Below are 7159 nucleotides of genomic sequence, written 5' to 3'. Positions count from 1 at the left end.
CCATAGGTCACTGGATTCTCCAAAGCTATTTCAATTTTATTTCCTATTTTTAGAAGTGTAGTGACAGCCATTTTCCCATCCCTTTCAACTCCAAAATTCCTGTGCTTTATTCACTTTGATTTTTAATTTTTTTTTGGAGCCAGGTTAGAAGTAGGATACATCCCTTCTATTCACAACCTATGGCCCAGTGAGCCAGGCATCAGTCACGTGGGCCCACCTAACTTCAAGAAAGGCTTAGACATGGCGTCTAGCTGTGGATTCAGCAGAAAGGAAAACCAGTTTGGTTAACAGCCAGTTTCTGCCATAACTTTTAACTTTGAAGGATTGTTACTGTTTGGAGAGTAGGTCTTTATTCTATCATGTTTTCAGGTTGTATGATAGAGGAGATGATGACGTCAAAAGTTTCAGAACTTTTATGAAATGTCTAATGACTGTGGGAATTCTATTTTTGGAGAACTCTTGCTCTAATATTAGCAGTTTGATTTCCAAAAAGTGAAAAATAAGCAATAAATAGTATATATAATCTGAAGAAAAAAACTCATTTAGGCCTACCTTTTTGGGGAATGGATTTAGAATCATGCCCTTTGAACATGCTTCTTGTATTACGTCATGACAGGCCATTCTCAGTGTTACATACCCATTCCAAACTAGGTAAACATTCAAGACCCGGGAAATAGAACAGGATGTGAATGCGTTCTTATACGTTTTTAAGAAATTCACTAATAATTCACAATATCACTGAGATCAAACATGTGTTCTTAATAAGATGTTTAAGCATTAGGTGAAACGTTTCCTAAGACAAAATGAGTTTTCTTTGGTGAAAGTACAAAATCATTGAGTTAAATTATATTTTTAATTTATATGTGAATCACTAGTGTGTGGAATTCTTTTCTTGCAGAAGTCCCAGGAGCAAGGTCAAGATGCAGACAGAGGCTGCAGGGTGAGAGTGTCCATTGCAGCAAGTTCCACATCATTTTTCCCATTAAAGCAAATTCCAGTTCCCATGAGTATTTCAGCCTTGAAGATGATTCAGGTCAGGGACAAAAATGTGAGCTTCCTGGGAAGTTCCACATACAAATAATTTATTCCTTATGGCTGAAGATAGAACCAGGAGTAGGAACTAAAATATCACCAGCCTAAATATTTTAAAATTCTTTGAAGGAGGTTTCCCAGGACAAATATCTTCAAGGAATCACTTAGACTATCACCTCTAGTTTTAGTCTCTAATTATTATTTTAACCTCTTTAGTATTAGCTTTACTCTCTAAGAGATTACCTGTGCAAAGCTAAGGCAATGGCTTCATTGTGAATCACCTTCAGGGTCATCACCCTGGTATGGAATGCAAGTTGTATCCCCCAAATTAATATGTTGAAATTCTAATCCCCAATACAATGGTATTAGGGCGGTGAGGCCTTTGGGAGGTGAAGGTCATTACAGTAGAACCCTCACGGATGAGATTAGTGGCCTATGAAAGAGACCACAAAGACCTAGCTCTCTCACCCTTCCCAACAGATGACACCACAGCAGGAAGACTCTAGTCTATGAACCAGGAAGCAGCTCTCACCAGACATTGAATCTGTCAGCAACTTGATATTAGGCTTCCTGGCCTCTGGAACTATGAAAAAACATATGTTTCTTATTGAAGATACCAAATCTGTGGTAATTTTCCTGAATGGACTAATTCTTATCCATAGGACTCAGGCTTTTGTCTATGGACATCTTCTCAAAGTTTTCTTCGAAAATGCAAAGACAACCACTTGGGTATGGATGTGACGACACAGTACCTGTCACGTTTCTACCCTCCTGGAAAGCATATATTTCCTTAATTACTCAGCCTATCACATTTTTCTTTAATTTTCTCTGAAAAACAAAGACTCTATATCTTTTTCATACATATTCATAATGTCTACTAGAACCACTTTACCAAATTTCTATCACCACACTACAAATGGGATAAAAATCTTAAAGCATCTTAAATTTAGTAATTTTCCTTGCTAATTTTTTTTTTTTTAAGTAATGAGTTTTATTTCCCTTTGACTGGATTTAGGAACTGGAGTTAGGTTGTGTGGTGTGTTTTTTTCCTTTGAGTCATTAAAGCTTGGATTCTATCATCCATTTAATTTTATCCTAATTATACATTTTATTTTCACCAGTTACCACAGACTTAATGGTTCCAAATATATAGTTCTGTCAGCTCAGGACATTTGCAATAAGCATTTTTTTCTTCACCTTGATTATGGCATAGAAAACCTTTAGAGAGTTACACAAAGGCTATACTATTCATTCCATTTTTAATCCATCCCTCCAAATTAATGGTTTCTATTAATTAGACAACAAAACGTGAAAAGGGCGAAATGGAGGGTGCCATGTTTTTCATCTAAAGGTGCACTGCTGTGAGGGATGTTAAACAGCTGATCCAGATTTTAATGAATTCTGAGATAGATTTTAATTAGAGTTAACATGTGAACTGAATAGTTTTACAGTACTCTATACATGAAGGACTCTTTTTAAAACTAAAACCTAGAATTATTATATGTAATTAGTGCTACAAAAGAAAATATATGAATGGCACATTTTTGGTGCCAGGGGAATACTAATTCAGATCTCATTCCTAATAGGCTTCCAGCTCACCCTGGCTGCCATTTGCTAACTCTGCCATATTTCTCAAATGTCAACATTTGGACATCTAATTGGTAAACAAAAGGTACAAGGACAATATATCTGCTGTTATTCTTCTGACAATTTAACTTCCGATTAACTTAATTTCTGGATCTACATGATGTTTGTATTTTGTGTTGTTCTTAAAAATACTCCACACTTGCCCACTGACAGAGTGAACCTATTCTGAAAGGTGGTGAAGAGCCTCAGTAACCACACAGTTCAGGTAAGCTTCATAGACAACGGTGACGCACATACTCCAGCTGGGCCAACTTTTATGAGAGCACATGACTTGTTAATTAGTCAACAAATAAATGACTCACTTTAAAAGAGTAATATATTTGGCCTACTGGACAATGAGGTTGAATTCCTGTAACTCCTTTGATTCAATACCTAAGAGACAGAATGAGGTTGCTTGAAAATATTGCTTTACCCCACACTTTCAAAAGCATTCAGACAAAAACCCAAAACTGCTTCCAAGATTGCCTACTAAATTTTGTTAGAAAAAATGGAAGCAGTCTGGTTCTTGAAGAAAATCTATTTTTAATTCTTATATAAATTAACAACTTGAATAATTATATGCAGAAGTATTTTGGTGAGGGACTAAAGACCTTCTAGTAGACTTTATGATGGAGCCAAAAAAGTGACATGGAAGAGTTTAGTCCATAGGAAACTACAGAGTGGGTAAATATAACAGCAGAAGCATCATCAACATCAGCATTATAATATATAGTAATACATACAAGTATTAGTTGTATATATACCATTTCATGGGCACTATTAGAAAACAAGGATCCTGTCCTATTGAAATAAATTATCTAAATTGGGACAGATTTAGGATTACTCTGCTTCAGAGGTCAGTATATTTTTTATCTAAAGACTCAAACAGCAAATATTCTAGGCAATCTGGTGAGTTGCAGCTATTTAACTCTGCCATTGCAGTTAGAAAACAGCCATAGGCCATTTATAATGATTTGATGTGACTGTGTTCCAATAAAACTTTATTTATGAACACTCAAATTATTTTATATAATTTTCACATGTCATGAGATATTATTCTTCTCTTGATTTTTTCCCAAGCATTAAAAAAGTGTAAAAATTATTCTTAGTCTGTGGGATGTTCAAAAGCAGGTGTTGTCCTGGATTTAGTCCATGGTTCATAGTTTTCCCAGGATAGATCCAATTTGTATCTATTGACATGGCATAATTATTAATAGCTCCCCTTTCAGTCCAAAGTATTCTGTTGTGGATAATAAATTATGTGGTTACCTAGCTATGATGAAAATGTATTACAAACAAAAAACCAACAAAATATGAGAGAAACCCAGCTTTACATCAGAAATCCACTGTAAAAAACTTTTTATAAATGTCAATAAATTAGCATTATTGAATGTAAGTGCTATTTGTTATCTGACTTACATTGTATACATTTGAAGGCATAATTTAAAAAAAAAATTTTCCTCACCCAAGGATATTTTTTCCATTTTTTTTCAGAGAGAATGGAAGGGGGAGAGAGAGAGAGAAACATCGATGTGAGGGAGACATCAATTGGTTGCCTTCCGCACATGCCCCTACTGGGGCCAGGGATGGAACCTGCCACCGAGGTACGCTCCCCTGGCCTGAATTGAACCCGGGACCCTTCAGCCCACTGGCTGGAGCTCTAACCACTGAGCCAAACTGGCCAGGCATGAAGGCATAATTTAATAAAATAAGCAAAGTATTCAGGAGCTAAAGAAAGAACCCAGAGCTTGAGAAAAGTGCATGCAGCAGATAATTAGGTTTGTCTGAGACTAACTGAGTGGGTATTCAGAAAAACAAAGAAAAATGAAACATAGACTGAGGCAGCCTTCTATTTTTATGTTGCTAAAATGTTATTTGTGAAATACCGTGTTCTAACACAGGTCAAGCGATATTGATTAATATCTGAAAACATCACTACGGATAAGGTGAAGCCTGACATAATAAGTTAAGCACAATAGAAATTTGGGCTGAATTTTTTTTATAAGTTAAATGAGTTAAAAACTGGACTACACACATAACAAATAAATAACGGAAAGCAAGCCTTCTTGGAAGTCTCACACTTCAGGAGTATTTTCATCTCAAACTGCACAATTAATCCAACTCTGATTTTACTATAATCAACATAATGTACAAGATATTTCTTCCAGTCTCAGTATTCTGCAATCACATTTGCTGGTTAGACCCAGAGCACTATTGAATTTTCCATAGAAAGGCTTCATTTGTCACTAAAAATGACCAACAGTGACAACATTAAACTTTAGGTTTACAGCCATAATTTCATCAGGAAGATGCACAATTCAAAGGACATATTTTCTCCTCCCAGCTCAAAGGTTAAGATGCACTGTGGCAGGTAAAAGCAACACTTTGTTCCCCATGAAGACAGGAAATAATAGCCATGCTCCAAGGGGAAAGCGTGCTGTGGTCTTGCAACCCCATGAGGTGCTGTGATAACTCCAAAATGTGCCCTTTCTCCCTGCCGTTTAGACCAGTACAACTCTATACAGGGCTTACTAATAATGAGGAAGGAGAGTTCCTGTCATAGTTCCTCTCCCACATTCTTTATTTCATTAATTTTTTTCTTCATCTGAACATTTAGGCCCCCTTGCTACATATCATGGGGAGCAGAATCTGAAGAGCCCAGCATAATTCAAGGCCATCACAGACCAAGAGAGCTAAACACGCGTTTTGTTTGGACACCCAGTGGGAGCTGGCAGTGGCTGTGGTGGCACAGACCACAGGCAGGAAAGGGCAGGCCAGGCGAGCAGATGGGCCGGCTGACCAGCCAGCAGCCTCCAGCTCGCGCCCCGGCCAGCCTAGCAAGGGGGCCCCCGCCCGCCCCGGCCGCAGCAGTCCTGGCAGCCCCGGGAGGGGCCGGCATGCTGTTCCTTCCATCCCCGGGATTTGAAGACGGCTGCACCGAAAGTTATGCTCAAAAGCACCACCAAGATGTCTCTAAATGAGACTTTTACTAACAAGTTGAAGAACAAACAGCTGATGCCAGTGAATATTCGGACTTCGACGCAGCAGCAAGAGCAACTAGCCGGGGCCAGAAACAGAAGCCTGGCCCAGCAGGTGACCAACAGCCCCCTGTGCAGGCAGCATTAACACTTTAGCAGAAGAGCTTAAAGCAGTGCCCGGGTGCGAGCAGCCTCCAGGCACAGGTAGGCTGGCCCACAGGGGCCCTGGCCAGGGGAGCGATGGGGGGGGGGAGGCCTGCCCATAATCCAGAGAGGCTGGCCCAGAGGAGGACTACATGGCTGTGCCACCAGAGTCCTACTTAGGGGTGGGGTGACCCTCCAAGGTCATAACATCCTCCAAGGTGGACAAGCTGTAGCTCCCCAAATGGGCTTAAGAAGGGGCGGTGTTCAAGGTCACGGAGGCCTTGAGAGAGGTGGCCCCGGGCAGGAGCTCTGGGTCGTAGCAGAATGAGAGACAGAGGTCGGGGTGTGAGAGGTCAGGGAAGAGGGAGCTTTGGAGGCAGAGGCAGTGGACAAGGGACAGGTGCCCTTGCTCGCCCTGTTCTGACCAAGGAGCAGCGGACAACCCATTGGATACAAACACGTCAAAAACAAAAGGCCACAGGGATGCCGAGTTGGATGCCCACATGGCGCAGACAGGTCCCGAAGCCAGGGACTGAGGCCTGTCCGCCCTCCTGTGAGACTTGTTACAGGGCCCACCTCTGTAAGTGACCTTGAGAAAGCAGATGAGGAGAAGCCTGCCTGACTGAGCTGGAAGGACCTATCGCAATAGACTGTAGAGTTACCTGCCACCAGTTTGTGCATTTAGTATGACCCTTTTACTTTTTTGGTACTGAATTGTCTGAAAACCCTCTCTCCCTCTGACCTGGGTTTGGTTTTGTGGTTTTTGTTGTTTTGTTTGTTTTTCCCTTCTCTCAGACTTCTCTCTGAACTGACTGGGTCAGCCCTCTTTCCACCTCTGCCTCCCCTCACCTGCCATGTATGCTCTAGTGTTCCAACAATTCCTCTGTTCATCTCTGTACCCCCTGAAAAAGCCCCAGAAAAATCCACCAATGTTCCTCCCTAATGCCGTACAGTTCTGTCCTATATCACTTTAATAGCCTCTTAGAAGTTTTTAGAAAATCTGGAGTTCAAAAATGCATTCTGCTGCATTAATATTTTAGTATAGTAAATTAGGAACACTGACCTAGCTATCGGGCCACAAAACAGGTTACATGTGGCAGCCTCTCTGATCTGATTAAAGTTGCTACCATAGGCATTGCCACAGAATGTGAGCTGGCTTGGGTGTGTGCACACTTCCTACCCTGGAATAAGATTTATAAACTTTCCTCTTGGCTTTGCATCATGTAAAGGGGAACTACTGGGTTGCTTACACCTATAGAGAAGGACAAGCCATTGGTTAAGCAGATGCTTCAGAAGGGATGGAAGAACTATGGTAGCAGGGGAGGGGTCAAAAGACACCCACGCCAAATGTGGTTCTTATGTTTATCCCAAACCAATCT

At 40.6% G+C, this 7159-nt stretch overlaps 1 pseudogene across 1 annotated transcript; it reads left to right on the top strand.

Moving 5' to 3' along the window:
- Positions 1 to 240: 240 nt before the first annotated feature.
- On the top strand, positions 241 to 6316 carry LOC308560454 (chromatin target of PRMT1 protein pseudogene; annotated as a pseudogene). Its single transcript has 3 exons — positions 241 to 278; positions 1695 to 1761; positions 5587 to 6316. The product of its transcript is annotated as a chromatin target of PRMT1 protein pseudogene (transcript).
- Positions 6317 to 7159: the final 843 nt, after the last annotated feature.

This window comes from Miniopterus schreibersii (assembly GCF_964146895.1).
Source record: "Miniopterus schreibersii genome assembly, chromosome: 8".
In the NCBI taxonomy this organism is placed as follows: Eukaryota; Metazoa; Chordata; class Mammalia; order Chiroptera; family Miniopteridae; genus Miniopterus; species Miniopterus schreibersii.
The sequence above is the reverse complement of the archived record's forward strand: the minus strand, read 5'-3'. Positions and strand labels throughout refer to the sequence as shown.